This window comes from Cyprinus carpio, chromosome A11 (genome assembly GCF_018340385.1).
Source record: "Cyprinus carpio isolate SPL01 chromosome A11, ASM1834038v1, whole genome shotgun sequence".
In the NCBI taxonomy this organism is placed as follows: Eukaryota; Metazoa; Chordata; class Actinopteri; order Cypriniformes; family Cyprinidae; genus Cyprinus; species Cyprinus carpio.
In genome coordinates, this window is record NC_056582.1 from 2,098,867 (window position 1) to 2,115,670 (window position 16,804).

Genomic DNA, 16,804 nt, shown 5'->3' on the forward strand with positions numbered 1-16,804 from the left:
AAGTGTTGGTACCGACAGGGATTGTTGGTATCAATACCACGACTGAGGTGAGACCCTTGAGCAAGAACCGAACCCCCAACTGCTCCCCGGGTGCTGCTGCAATATGGCTGTCCACTGCTCCAGGTGTGTGTGTTCACTACTGTGTGTGTTCACTACTGTGTGTGTTCACTTGGATGGCTGAAATGCAGAGCACAAATTCTGAGTGTGGGACACTGTACTTGGCTACACATCACTTCACTTTCACTAATACACAGTCTGCCTCTGAAACAAAACCTGTTGAGAGTCACTGAACTAAAAGTCTGTCTAATATTATAACATTAGAAAAGCACCCAGTCATTTTGTATAGCGTGTTTAGTTCATCAATAATCTTCATAGCACTGCTCTTGTTTGATAGATCAGGGCCTGCATGAGTTTTCATCACGTCTGTATCAGGCTTGTCCATTTTGTTTTGTGCTCTCTCCCCCGCAGTCATCAGCCCACTCTGACAAATAAACCCATAATGCTTCAGTTATCTTGCATGGACAGACATTCATCTGATTCAGAAGGAACTCAGTTAGGCCATAGTTTTTCCTATCTGAAGACAGACAAGCTGCAAAAAAAAACAAAAAACATTGTGCACTTTAGTAAACAAACAACCTGAAGACCTTCCTGTCTGACACACACAGGCCTCGGTGTGTTTGTCAGCAGATACGCTTCAGTGGGATTCATGTTTTCATATGGCCAAAACAATGTGTAAGAAAGATTGCAGCTGCACTGATGTGATGTTACAGCTCTGTGTGGAAAGAAAATGATTTGATCTTCATTATTTAGTATATTTATCTTATTGCTGAAATGATAAAATATTGCATCAAGTGTCAAGTATTCTGCATTGAAATGATTTAAATAGACAAGTTCATCTATGCTTCATCTAATTCTAGTACAGTTCTGTGTATCTTACAGCCTGTCAATCATTTTGACATTGACAGATGTTGGCAAGAATTCCTACATAAACGTGATTAGAAAAATCATGCATTTCTTCAAAAAAGTGACTAATCTTCTGATTTCTTCCCATCTGGTGGACAACAAAACTGGTGTAAAAAGAAAACGTTGAAACAAAATCCTGAGAAATAAATAGTTAGAAAACATGAAATGTCACTCATCGCTGTCAGAAATGGACTGATGCTGTCTGATGTTAAAAAAAAAAAAGATCTGATTTCCATTTCTTCTTCTCAGAAGATGTCAAATATGAACCAATCATGAAGTATAAATGTATCCTCGATGAAAGTTCAGAGAATGAGGCTCAGTGAGTCAGTGGCTGGCCATGAACTGGCGTTTCTTCCACTGAATGTCCCGCAGCGGTCTAACAACAGCACATCACTGAACATGACTGTGTTTATGCAAGCGGAGATTATGAGATATAATGGGACTGAGTGCTGTAACACATACACACACACATTCATTCTGCTCTTCACACACATGATGACCATCAACACACAATCACACTCCAACACAATTAGCAGCTTTGCCCTCACAGGTATTTTAAATTGTAATAATATTTCACAATATTATTTTTGATCAAAGAAAGACATAAGAGACTTCTTTCAACCTTTGACCACTGCTTAGTGTTCAATTAATTCATCCAGCAAGACAGAAACAAAAAGCAAGTCACAAAGACTTAAACATTTATGATGAACAGCTTTACATTTCTGAATAAAAATTCATTTTTATACTTTTGGGAGTCAAAAATGCCAAGGTATCATTCTAAGCGTGTAATGACAAAAGAAAGTATATATTTCCTGAAAAATAGTCTTGTAGTTTGACATGATCTGGCACACATTTAAGCACTGAAGCAGTTTTGTTTTAAAATATTCTTAAGATTTGAAGCCAAAAATTTTCAAGTCAAAGTAACATTGGCATTGTACAGGAAACAGGAAATCATGTCACAGACACCCAGAGGTCAGTAATTCACACTGCAAAGGTGGCAGAGAAGTGCTTCTGAACTGGCCTTTTGGTGTCTTTAATGTCTTTTGCAGTTTAATCCCGCTCAGAGCTGGCATAACTGCATTTACATTGCAATTAAAACTATACTTTAATACTAAGGAGTGAGATGTGTCAGAGCAGGCTTAATTTAGTCTGGCTTTTATACAACATTGAGTCTTCATGTTGAAGTTTAACTCGGTGTGTAAAGAGACCGTTAATGAGTTAAGGCTGTGCCTGCTCAAAATGAATAAAAAATGTGTGTAAATGCAGTTATGTCGCCTCTTAGCATCTTTCAACCGTCTGTCTAAAGACACGTAAATGCCACTTCAGAAGCGCTTCTGTGCCACCTTCACAGTGTGAAACTGGCAAAAGTCTCCAAAAATAGCTGGTCAAATGGTAAAAGTAATGGAAAAAGTTGTAGCACAATAAAGATTTTTATGTCCTATTTAGGGTTTAAAATATATATATATATATATATATATATATATATATATATATATATATATATATATAATATATATATATATATATATAAACTTGTTTGGAAAAGTGTAGGGAACTGTTACTATTCAATACACTATTGCTACAATTTGGGGAGTCATTAAATCTGAATGTATTTTTGTTTTTGTTTTTTTTTTCCCTGTGAGAATTGTTTAAAAGTTTTCCAAAACTCTATGAACCACTATATTTTCAGCAGATTTCTTCCTTCATTTGTAGGTGACTCATGATCCGGCAGAGATCAGCCTCAGCTGAACAGGGTGCGAGTTGTAACCTTTCTCAGCAAGCGTGTAATGAGCGGCTGTGTCGCAGGAAGCATGAGTGAGTGTGTGGGTCAGTGATTTCACCTGCTTTGATCCACACTCTCTTTACAGCAGTGTTACTCTGATAACAAACACTGTGTGACTCACTGAGCTTCTTAATAAAGTGCTGAGGAGTGGAAACCTCTCACTGGGGAGAATTATTATCACAGAGCTGAGATAATGTACACAGCGTACTATCACGTTGCTCGAGATGAGCGGCTGAAGCTATCGTTTCACAGCATGATAAAGACTATTATGTTCTTCAGAGGTGTAAATAACCATTCATCAGATTAGAGAAACATACGTAGACATCAAATTTAAATGCAAACTACAGTTCAAACAAGTTAAGCTATAAAAAAGCAATAAAAACCACTTAAAAGAATCAATTAACATCTTGAGAAGCCAAAAGAAACAAATCCATTAAGACGTTTTTAACTAAAATATGAGTCTATAATCCATAATAACACTTCCTCCAGTGAAAAACAGATCAAGCATGAATCAATATAAAAACTCTAAAACATCAATAAGCGTTTAAACAGCTCTAAACAAATATGTGTGTGGATAACAAATATGACAGTGTTATTAGAAGCAACTGTTTGGTTTAAAAGTCTTAATGCTGTATTTGTTTCATCTTTTGTCTTCTCCAGATGTTCACTGATGGACTGGAGTGCTGTGGATTACTTGTAGATTATTGTGATGTTTTTATCAGCAGTTTGGACTCTCATTCTGACGGCACCCATTCACTGCAGAGCATTCATTGATGAGCCACTGATGCAATGCTACATTTCTACAAATACATTCCTTGAAAGGCATTGCACTCTCATGTAGCTCCAAACCTAGTCACTTTTATTAATAGATATGTCTATAATTTAGATTACCTGACTAAAAAACTCCCAGACTCTGCGATATAGACCTGAACAGTGAGCCTTGCTTTCTGAGAGTATTTTTATCATTTTCTGCAGGCATTTCACAGAATTTGTCAATAATGAGCTCTGAACCAAAACAAGATGAATCACAGCAGAACAAATTCTGATACAGTATTTTAAAATTGTAAATACAAAGCTGCTGTGTGCCTCACATCTCTTATGTGTGAATGAACTGCTCGTGCATTGAATAATATCACCAAATACCGAAACTTGAAAAACATGGGCGCATCTATTGATTTTTAGTCAATGATTATAATTATACTTGTAAATATTCAAATGCAGGTAGACAGAGTCACAGTGATGTCATCTGCAGTACTGCTGGGATTCTCGTTTCCATGGTAAAAGCAACTTCCCTAATTGCCAGCTCTCTCTTCATGGGTATAGTGTACGTAGTCCACTAGAATCACACAGGCTTAAAGCTCAAGTAAAATTCTGTGTATTTTCTCTGTGATCTGATTTAGTGATAACATGTAAACCTGGTGTTCTGAATAGGTGTACAGTTGTGGTCAAAATTTTACATACATTTTGCGGTATCTGCAAAATGTTAATTATTTTACCAAAATATGAGGAATCATACAAACTGCATATTATTTTTTTATTTAGTACTGACCTGAATAAGAGATTTCACAAAAAAAACATTTACATATAGTCCACAAGAGAAAATAATAGTTGAATTTATTTCTTTAAAAGTTTGCATACGCTTGATTCTTAATACTGTGTTGTTAGCTGGATGATCTACAGCTGGTTTTATTTATTTAATATTTTTTTTTTTTTTTTTGTGATAGTTGTTAATGAGTCCCTTGTTTGTTCTGAACAGTTAAACTGAGCTCTGTTCTTCAGAAAAATCCTTCAGCTCCCACAAATTCTTTGGTTTTTCAGCATCTTTTGCATATTTGAACCCTTTCCAACAATGCCTGTATGCTTGAGATCCATCTTTTCACACTGAGGACAACTGAGGGACTCAAACACAACTATTACAGATGGTTCAAACATTCACAGATGCACAAATTTTGACAACAACTTTACATCTGTTTAGAAAGATTTACGTGTTATAATTAAATCAGTTCACAGAGAAAATAGACAGATTTTTACTTCTACAGGCCAAAGGTTGAGCTCTATATTTTGGTGTGTGCTATCAAAGCTCTCAGACCGCTGATGTTCACAAACGATTCATTCTGAGATGAAACCAAAAAGAGAAAGAGAGAAAGAATAAATGAAATACAATAAAAATGTAGGCAGTGGTTTGGTATTGCAAGAAACAATGTTTGTAAAGCAGTCTCACATCACTGATGCTAAGTTTTTCAGTGCTTGGGGAAATCCTGCATGTGTGAATGTGAAGTGAACCAGAAAGAAATCGAAGAAGATTACTTATCCTGAGAGAATAGAGAGATTAATCTTTCAATATTTCAATGTGACAGGCCTAATAAACTGTTCAGAAAGACCAGCAGTGAAAAGTATCAGAATCGAAGAACAATCTGGAGGGGACCGGGGCGGATTGTCACACTCCAGTGAATATTTCTCTCAGTCTATTGTATTGTATTGATTTTTTCCCCCTAAAATAAAAGTACAACTTCAATAACTACAACTTCAAAAGTTCAGAAGTTTGGGATTACTAGGATTTCATTTATTTATTTAAAGAAATTGATACTACAACAATGCATTAAATCGATTTCAAACAAAAAAAAATCTGTTATATAAACAGAATGTTAAATAAATGTTATTCTTCAAATTGTTCAGAAAAGAATCCTTAAAACGACACTGTAACAAGGTTTCAAAACATCCTTAAAGGGGTCATGAACTACCTTTTTTATGATTTTTTTATTGTTCTCTGAGGTCCACTTATAATGTTATCAAGACCCATTGCTACGATTGGCTAACAGTTGTGTATGTTTGACAGCCTACATCCTTCACAAATAGACACTGATGTGATTTAGGGTAAAACACATAAATACTTACTACATAGCAAACGATCTGTTATAACAGACAAAGCAACAGTGAGCACATAATAAAAACAGTAACACTCACTTGTGTGGTGAGACATTACTGTTGGATCCAATATAGCACACATCATCATCTTTTAGTTTCAATCTTTCTGAAAATCCTGTGCCGAATTGTGATTTGTTTGTAAATGAATCCACAGGTAAAAGTTCTCACTGACGCCATCAGGATCTTCATTAAAAATATAGTTCATCTACTCTTTCCTAATGTTGGTATCAGAAGAAATGCGATGCAAAGACTGTGTTTTTTCCACATCTTGGCACTGCACCGCGTCTTCTTGTCTTTGGAGCATCTTTATAATTTCATTTCAGCTTAGACCTTAGCGGAGCTAAACAGGCAGTAATGTATAATCGGTGGGCGTGGCTAAACAGGCAGCGGCATAGAATCAGTGGCCGGGGCTAAACAGGCAATGATGTGGAATTGGTGGGCGGGGCCAAACAGGCAATGCTATAGAATCAGTGGGAGGGGCTAAACAGGAAATAATGTAGAATCGCTGGCCAGGCCTAAACAGACAATGATGTAGAATCGGTGGGCGGGGCTAAACAGGCAAAAATCAATAATCTATCACCAGGCCTACACAGACAATGATGTAGAATCGGTGGCCAGGCCTACACAGACAATGATGTAGAATCGGTGGCCAGGCCTAAACAGGCAATGATGTAGAATCGGTGGGCGGGGCTAAACAGGCAATGATGTAGAATCGGTGGCCAGGCCTAAACAGACAATGATGTAGAATCGGTGGGCGGGGCTAAACAGGCAATGATGTAGAATCGCTGGCCAGGCCTACACAGACAATGATGTAGAATCGGTGGGCGGGGCTAAACAGGCAATGATGTAGAATCGGTGGCCAGGCCTACACAGACAATGATGTGGAATCTGTGGGTGGGGCTAAACAGGCAATGATGTAGAATCGGTGGGCGGGGCTAAACAGACTGATGTATAATCGGTGGGCGGGGCTAAACAGGCAACAATGTCGAATTGGTGGGCAGGGCTAAACAGACAGTGACGTAGAGTCGGTGGGCGGGGCTAAACAGACAATGATGATGTAGAATCGGTGGCCAGGCCTAAACAGACAATGATGTAGAATCGGTGGGCGGGGACTAAACAGGCAATGATGTAGAATCGGTGGCCAGGCCTAAACAGACAATGATGTAGAATCGGTGGGCGGGGCTAAACAGGCAATGATGTAGAATCGGTGGCCAGGCCTAAACAGACAATGATGTAGAATCGGTGGGCGGGGCTAAACAGGCAATGATGTAGAATCGGTGGCCAGGCCTAAACAGGCAATGATGTAGAATCGGTGGGCGGGGCTAAACAGGCAATGATGTAGAATCGCTGGCCAGGCCTAAACAGACAATGATGTAGAATCGCTGGCCAGGCCTAAACAGACAATGATGTAGAATCGGTGGCCGGGCCTAAACAGACAATGATGTAGAATCGGTGGCCAGGCCTAAACAGACAATGATGTAGAATCGGTGGGCGGGGCTAAACAGGCAATGATGTAGAATCGGTGGCCAGGCCTACACAGACAATGATGTAGAATCGGTGGCCAGGCCTAAACAGGCAATGATGTAGAATCGGTGGTCAGGCCTAAACAGACAATGATGTAGAATCGCTGGCCAGGCCTAAACAGGCAATGATGTAGAATCGGTGGGCGGGGCTAAACAGGCAATGATGTAGAATCGCTGGCCAGGCCTAAACAGGCAATGATGTAGAATCGGTGGGCGGGGCTAAACAGGCAATGATGTAGAATCGCTGGCCAGGCCTAAACAGGCAATGATGTAGAATCGGTGGTCAGGCCTAAACAGGCAGTGATGTAGAATCGGTGGGCGGGGCTAAACAGGCAATGATGTGGAATCTGTGGGTGGGGCTAAACAGGCAATGATGTAGAATCGGTGGGCGGGGCTAAACAGGCAATGATGTAGAATCGGTGGTCAGGCCTAAACAGACAATGATGTAGAATCGGTGGGCGGGGCTAAACAGGCAGTGTTGTAGAAACAGGCTCTGCAGAGGTGGGGTTTAGCCACACTATTACATCATAAAGTGGCGCATTCCACAAGCTGTCCTTTTGGCAGATTGGCTTCCTTCATTATAGGATGTTTTTAGACTGTTTTTATTGTACGATATAGTATAATAGTATATCAAGAGATCAAGGGAATTTTGATTTCTCAGTTCATGACTCCTTTTAGCAGTACATCCTTTTTCAACATAGATAATAATTAGAAATGTTTCTTGAGCAGCAAATCAGCATATTAGAATGATACTAACATCATGTGATACTGAAGACTATGGCTACTGAAAATGCAAAACACAATTTTAAAATATTAAATTATTATTGTACAATTATTATTTAATTTGATCAAATAAGTGCAAGATTTGGTGAACTTAATAATCTTCTTTAGTTTGCATGTGTAATTCTTTTTTAAAGCTACCTCCTAGTTTTAATTTAATGTCCACTCATACTGTAGATTAAATGAGCATTATGATGCTTTTCTCTTAGCTGTGACTTGGGCCTGTTGTAATCGTAAAACCAAGATGATGAGTAATAACACGGCTTGGATGTTCAGTTATGAGGTGTTCATTTTTTTTAAGGTGCATTTAAGATCTCTGCCGCAGATATAGTGAGGACGTGTCTAAGTATTGAACCTGCTCTGACTACAGTACTCACCACTGATACGAGGGCAGATCTTTTGCCACTTATTTGATTGGATCTTTTTTTATACTTAATAAGAGGTCCTGTGTTGTCTCCATGCATTAAGACTCTCACTTCAGCAGAAGCACACACCTGTGAATGAGTCGACTTTTTATGTAGCAAGTGAAAAACGGGGACTACTTCTACTGGCCCACTTGCCTGCATTTGTTCCAGACTGTCAGTCTGTGTATCAGTGGTGAGGATTTTAGTGATTCTTTATGCAGGTTAAGCCATTTAGCCATTTTGTGGTGGTAAGTGGCTGTCTGGGGAGTTAATAATTCGCTCAACCGATTCATTTCGGAACTATTTTGAATGACTGTCTTCATGGAGGAGTCACTGAATCATTCACTCAACTGATCAGTTCAAAACATAGAGTCATAGAAGTTGGAAATGCTAATACTGTGTGGTGTTAACACCGATGTGGTTGGACACTATTTTCATTGGCAGATAAGAAACAGAGAAAGTAACTGGCAATATTCTCTCTAAAATGTATTAATTTCTGCATATTGAACTGTTGTTTAAAAGCACTGTTACAATCTTCGTTGGGACTTTGATTTTCCTTAATTCTTTACCTGTTAGTTGAACTGTTTGATTAGCTGCAGCCTTATGGCTACACTCTCAGAAAAAAAAAATGTTGGTTCCCTTTCAAAAGGTACTAATATTTACCATTTAGGTACCAATATGTACACATAAGGTACTAATATGCACCCTTTAGGGCTAAAGAAGGTACAAAGGTGCAAGATGATTCAATGTTTCGAAGCGCTCCAATCAAATTGTGTATCACAAATCATTTGATTCAGATCAGGACTTCGGAGCGGGTTTGTGAATTTTTGTTTCAGATCGGAGCTTCAGAGCTATAGTAACCATGGTGGTGGTTGTTGTTGTTGTTTTTGCGTGTTGCCAGGTTAAAAAAAAGTGTAATAAATCTACACCTAAAGAGGACACACAGGATGAATATAGAGATACAGTTTTGATTTGCTTTTGTTTATGTATGTGAAATGTAGCTAACAGGAAACACAAATTAATTAAGTTAATATTAATATTTTATTCTCTTTCGAGTAGTCAATCAATCCAAAGAAAACATCTTTAAAAGTGCTGCTGTTGTTGGTTTTACATAATCAGAATTGTGTAATTATTCTCTGTATGCTCTCTGTATGAAGCTCTCTGTATGAAGTATGAGTATGTTAGCTACCATAGCTATAAATAAAGACTTTCGATGACATGAAACTGTGTTCGAAAGTCTATCATAAATGCAAATGCAAAAATGTTGGGGTCGATGGGGAGGGGGGTGTTGGTTGCTGTTATGTCCCCACCAATGTCAAAATCAAACCTACACTATAGCAAAGGTGTTCCATACAGTGATAAGACAATTACTGCAATACACACTTTACTATATGCATCTATCACTAAATATTTACATATATGTTCACTATAATGAAATTGAGCTATTAATTAGCTTCAATTGCTTTTGAAGTGTAAAGTCATTCTCCCATGCAGTCGAGTGCAGATGGGAGGTCTAATATTCCAGTTTATGTTTTGCACAATATTAGAGCAGAATTATGAAAGGCAGCTAATACCAGCTCATGCTGTCATGCTTTATAGCGGCTCCACAGGGCCTGTATTAAATAGACTGTGTCTCTGGCCTGCCAGCCGTCACATATTCTTTGGGGACAATGTCTGCCTAACAATTACCCTCCAGAGGACTGCAAAGTCATTGGGCAGCACGACATGCATTCTGATGCCCTTCAGTGATATTCCAGTCAAAACACTTCTGACTCAATGCAAACCCAATCATTCCATCACAAAAGTGTGTGTTATCTGCCAAAAACGCATTCACACCATCAAATAGAAAACAATTCAAGACAATAGATACTGACCGCTAAATGAGACTCACTATTCTGCTAAAACACGATTAATCCATCAGTCTGAATGTTGTATTGTGGATCAGAAATTGGATTCCACTGGTTCTAAAAGGAATTTAGAGATTAGTGTTTTAAATCTGAAGTGAATAAACTCTAATTCAATAATTAAACCAAATTAAACTTAAAAATAATTCAAAAGGAAATGTTGTTTAAGGTAAACTTTTGCCTTGACTGGAATTTTATTGTTAAACCATTTTAATGTTAGTGTGAAGGTAATAAATCTTAGTTACTGTATGTTGTCTGAAAATGTCAGAAGTTTGAATGGACATAGGCTTTTGGTAGCTGCTAAACTGCTCTGAGTAGCTGCTAGGATGCTGTTCTGGATGTCTGTTAAGGTCTTGCTGGTAGCTGATGCGGTTTGGTGGATAAATACACAGATGTATCGGTTATTGGAACCAATTTTTTTAAACAAATTGTCCAAAATAAAAAAAAGGTTCACAGAAACAAATCACAGAGACTTATTATAGGTGATAATAGTGTAAATAATGTTCAGTTTCTTGCACAGACTGATCGTTTCACTTCATAAGACCTACCAAAGTAGCTGCTGACTTGCATTTCATGAAACACCAAGGACCACAATTTCAGTTAAAAATCTTCTTTATTGTTCTACTGAAGAAAAAAATGTCACCTACATCTTGAACGGCCTGAGGATGAGTAAATTAACAGAACTTTCCTTTGTAATCCATAGTGTTTTACACTATTCAGGGGAGTCAGCCTATAAATAGCTTACAGTTGCCTGCACATTAAAGTCTTGGAATAGTTGAATGTCTGGCCTGTTTATTTATGTCATAAATATTAAAGAGATCCAGGTTGAAGCACCAACGGTGATATACAATTGCAGGTCGTCACATATCACTGCTGATCAATGAATTCAAAATTCTTGTCCATATACAACTACCAGACACAGTTAAACCAGTAAAAAACTAAATGGATGATGGCCAAATACATCTCAAGAAACAAACCTAATCAGTCTTTACAGACTGTAATGATGATAATCATGTTGAAGAGTATTTTGGGATTAAAGCTGTCTTCGGACAGTCAGGATCAATGGAGTCTTAATGTAATTAAGTAATTAATCTCTGCTTCGCAGTTACAGACATGGGATAGAAATGCCTACTGACACCACAATTGGATTGTCTGTAGGATTTCAATAAGCTGTGATTTGATTAGAGTGTGCCTGAACTTTCTTCCTGTCCTCTTTTCTTAGACTTCGTAGCACAATTAAATTTTCCTAAAAACTCATGGGATTAATGCCAGCAATAAAAAAAAAGACAGTACATCATCCTCAATTAGCACAGAACAGACCAGTTCCACTGTCACTCTTGCCAAATTTCCCTCCAAAATAAGCATATCACATTACAGCCTATCTCCAAGGGCCATCAGGGTTGGACATTAGACCACACTAACTGGGTAGGGTTAACATTAGAGCATTTTCATTAAAGAACTTGGCCATGATTGGTATTTCCCAAACAATGAAAAGAAAAGTGCTGATTGTTGACATGCTAAAATATTTAAATGTATATATATTTAGATAGAATGGAAGATATAGATTGTATTGCATGTTAGCTTGCTTATTGTGTCCAAGAGCATAATTTATTGAAGTCCATACGTCTTAGTAACAACAAACTATGCTTCTAACCAAAGGGTCGAGAGCTGTAGTTACAACCACGTTAGTTTTCCAATGCTGTTTGCGAATGTACTTTTGAACTATGTTTTGGGCACATGTCAGCTGAGAGATCAGCTGAATCACTTTAGGAAGGTTATAGTAGGGGAATGAGGCAAGTGAGTTGGGATCAGGTCACCTGTGTCATTGACTGAAACTAACTTTAAGTTACACAGCATGCATGGTGTTGCATGCATAAAAACTAATGAGCAAAACATTCAGATTTACGGCTGCATTGACAAGGCCCATTAAGCATCAGTCGCGCCGGCAGCAGTTTTCTATCGTCACGCCTCTCCTGCAACCACACCACGCTTGTCATGAGTCCGGTCCTCGTCTGGAGACAGGAGGGTCTGTGCAGCCATGATTTAGGGGGCGTGCAAACTGACAGTTATTAAATAGCTGGGGGTTAACTGGTCGCTGTACTGTTGATCGAAGGCGTCTCTGATGCTGTAGCTCAAATATAATGCAACTTAAAAGACTGCAGGTTTTAATCTCACTAGGGATGTTCTTGGTACTGGTACATCTAGAAGCAATGCGTTTCAGGACTGAAATCCAGTGCTGAGAAAAAGGTATTGCTGGCTGTTTTTCATCCAGTTTTTTTGGATCACAGTCTCTTTTGCAGAAACAAGGACTCGGAATATATATATATATAAAAAAAGCCCTATTGCTTCATTTTATCTTTTAAAAATACCTGAAGCGAACAAGTGAAGATATAAACTAGCATCACAGTCAGAGATACAGTGCAAAAATGCCAGCTGTATTTTTGCGCAGCATTGATTCTTTAACTCTCTTCAAGAGTTGAATAAAACTTGAACCAAAATATCCATCTCTGAAAGGAATCTTGTTACAAACTGATTTCTCTGTGACAATTCCAGAGCTAAAACAAGCATATAAACGGCAACACGTGCATTTATCAGATCCATCTGTACATATTGCGTTTAAGATACAAAGATGTAAACAAATGTAATTATTTTGGGTTGGTTCTACACTGATTTTGGGATTCATTGTGAAAATATGTTTATGATTGCAATTAATAAATTGCATCATATTACAATTAATGACAGAAAACTGCTATGTTTGAGATATTGATTACAACTGTAAAAAATATGTGAAATAATTACAAATACAGTGCTGTTTGTGAACCCTTTAGAATTTTCTATATTTCTGCATAAATATGCAAAAACAAAGTTCTTAAAGAAAGAGAATCAAATCAAACAAAGGAGACAATGTGTGTATATATATATATACTTTATTCATTGAGAAAACTGATCCAGTGTTACATATCTGTAAGTGGCAAAAGTTTGTGAATCTTTGCTTTCAGTATCTGGTCTAACCCCCTTTTGCAACAATAACTGCAGCTAAACGTTTCTTGTAACTGCTGATCAGTCCTGCATTACAGCTTGTATTTCCTCAGTACAGAAGCACTTAAACTCTGTGATGTTGGTAGGTGTCCTCCTGTGAACTTGCTTCAGGTCCTTCCACAACATTTCAATTCGATTAAGGTTCTGATTTTGACTCACTGTTTCAAATCATTAACTTTGGTTATCTTTAACCATTCTTTGGTATAATAACTCATGTGCTTGGGGTCGTTGTCTTGCTGCATGACCCACTTTCTCTTGAGATTCAGTTCTCGGAAAGATGTTGTGATATTTTGATTCAGAATTAGCTGGTATAATTCAGAATTCATTGTTCCATCAATGATGGCTAGCCGTTCTGGATCAGATGCAGGAAAACAGTCCCAAACCATGATATTACCACCACTGTGTTTCACAGATGGGATGAGGTTCTTATGCTGGAAAGCAGTGTTTTCCTTTCCCCAAACATAACACTTCTCATTAAAACCAAAAAGTTCTATTTTGGTCTCATCCATCCACGAAACATTTCTCCAGTATTCCTCTGGCTTGACATGATCTTTAGCAAACTGCAGATGGACAGCAGTGCTTCTTTTTGTGGAGCAGTGGCTTTCTTCTTGCAGCTCTGCCATGTACTCCATGATTGTTTAGAGTTCTCCTGATGGTGGACTCGTGACCATTAACATCAGCCGATGTGAGAAAGGCCTTTAGTTGCTCAGAAGTTACCCTGGGTTCCTTAGCATCCTCACATACTATTACACACCTTGCTTTTGGAGTGATCTTTGTTTTTTCGACCACACCTGTGGAGGGTAACAATAGTCTTGAATTTCCTCCCTTTCTACACAATTTGTAGTGATCTTTAGAGATGGTAGGGATCTCCTTTGTTCGTGCCATGATTCACTTCCACAAACATGATCAGACTCTGATAGATCCCTGTTTTTTTAAATAAAATAGGGCAGACAGTGACACCTGATAGTCAACCCATTGATTATAAACACCTCTGAAAATATAGTCAAAATGGTCTTAGACTGTATTATTGCACACTGTATTATTCATTTGGGGCTCATTTACTTGCAATCAGGAAATGCATTAGCTTTTAACATTTCTGTTAACCCTGAGCACATACACAACTATTAATGGCAGGAAAATGCCATTTGAATTTTCTCTGTGATTTGTCAAGATTTCAGAGTGAAATGTCGTAGCAAATATAAAAACACCACTGAAAGACACATATATCCTCTGTAAGATGCACACACATAGCCTCCACATTTGATGGTGGCCATCATCTAGACCAGCTATTGAGAAATCACCATGGAAACAGTAGCCACAGGAACGCCTCACTCCACCTGCTAGAAGCCATCCTGACCGATCTCCAGCATTCGACTAGGACACCTCCAGGAAAGTAATGAATTTCAGTTCATTCCCACTTATGCCATGCAGCTCTCAGATCACATCAGATCAGATGCCCACGGGTATAAGATGTCTGAAGCTGTTTTATATTGCCAGCCTCTCAGCATTAGAGACAGATCACAGGAGCAGAAAAAAACTTTCTACAGAACTAAGATTACATAAGCAACTGAAAGCAGATAAATCATCTAATATCTTTCAATAGGTTTCCTCTAAGGAGACAATGAAGACAGGGCTGACAGCACAAAAATTAAACAAACAAAACATAAGACTGAATAATGTATAAACCACAAATTGTTTTCTCAAATAACGCTGTTGAACATTGTGTCTAGCCCATTATAACACAAAGTTACAGACACTTACATTTCTTCTGTAATTCTCTGGTGCTAATTATTATTGTGATATTTATTTTCACATAGCATCAATTTTTTTTTTTTTTGGTAAATATTTAGGTTGGGTAAAAGTTTTAGAACTTTTAGCATTAGTTATGAAGCATTGGTTTAGAACAGATTTGTTAAGTTGTTTGGCTTTGCAAGGATGGCAACATTCTAGAAGTTGCTGTAACATTCAGTAATATTCTGTAGTATTCTAGTGCTTTCTGGAACATTCCAGAACATTGCGGGACTAGTTAAAATAAAAATAAAAATCATCCCACGTACACTTCTGAACGACCGAGTTTTGGTAACTGTTAATGTCAAACTGTTGTTGTTAGCTCAGCACCATGCTAGTATGAGTAAAAACAGATAAGCCTGTCAGCATATCTCTTTAGTTTTCATGAGCACTGTCAATGATGCACAAAAAAGAATGTGATTTTCACATTCATAAAGAAACATTAAAAATAAAAGTGGAACAAAACTTCTATAAAAATTTGTTTCATGGTGGAATCAGTCATGTTTACACGTGATGCGACACGACAAATGCCTGACATCTCATTACTCGTTCCGTTTCAGACGTAGTCTACTATACACTCCTGTAGAGACATGCAGGGTCTTTTGCTATGGTTGGCTGATTCCTTTGTCAGTGCACTGGCAGCCTATCACATTTAATATTGGTATGTTAATATAAATAAGCAGCTTCAGGACTTCAGAAGATCACCTCACAATAATGGATTTCAACATCAGCTGAAAACAGATACATCATCTAATGAATCCCTAAGGAAATAATGTGCCTACAGTGCAATCTAGAGCTGTAAAGGCTTGTGTAGAAGCTTTGGCCCCGATGATCCCATTTACTTAATGGCCGATTGATCATCCTCTGACCAGACAGAGCGCTTGTGCAGTGGCTCCTGTGAGGAAGCACAGATGTCACTTATTCATGACAAAAATGCTCAATGCCAATAAAGTGAGAAACATGATTATAAACGTCAAACCAAATGCATTTAGACTTTAATTAATTGAGTGTCTAACTCTAGCATTCGGTGTGCAGCAGCAGATACAGCCAATTTCAAGCGCAGTCAGTCAGGTGCATCACTGTTTCATCTATTCACCATGTGTTTCAAAGTCCTGCCCATTTAAGAGGTTGTTCAATCATAATCAGTAGTTCAACTAATTACGGTGCTATTTGCAGAGATGCTGCTCGGTTAACTAGCAACAATGGCTTCGACTGTTTATGAGCAAAATCTTCATTAAGCAATGAATCTGTGGTAAAAATGTGCAATTTTCAGAGAAATTAAAAATCCTTGACCTCAGAAAACCTTGTTTTGTGTTGCATTTTCAGTTCTTTTGTTAATGGTGTTTCATGATCAGGCTACTTAGGATGAACTCTGATTCATCATGTGGCTTGCTATTTTACCACTGCCATTATTATGGTGGTTATCAGAACATTTAAATGTAAAAAGCTGATTTTGGTAGTTCAAGCGGATAGATATATTAACACTTATCTACTTGGTAACAACCGAACCACTTAATTATTGAAAATTGTATGTATGTATGTATGTATGTATGTAAAGCAATAATACTTTACGTTATGCCTTAATTTTCATTTAATCAGTGGGTCTTTGTCAATTATTTATTACCTAACTTTTAGACAAAAAACAAAAGCAAAAAGTGCCAGTTTGTTCATATATGGTTTTTCCAGCAAGGAAGA

The 16,804-nt window shown here is 37.8% G+C and overlaps 1 protein-coding gene across 1 annotated transcript in view; it reads left to right on the plus strand.

Moving 5' to 3' along the window:
• The window catches only part of LOC109081043 (synapsin-2-like), a 211,337-nt gene that overhangs the window by 14,056 nt on the left and 180,477 nt on the right, over positions 1-16,804 (plus strand). The window lies entirely within an intron of this gene.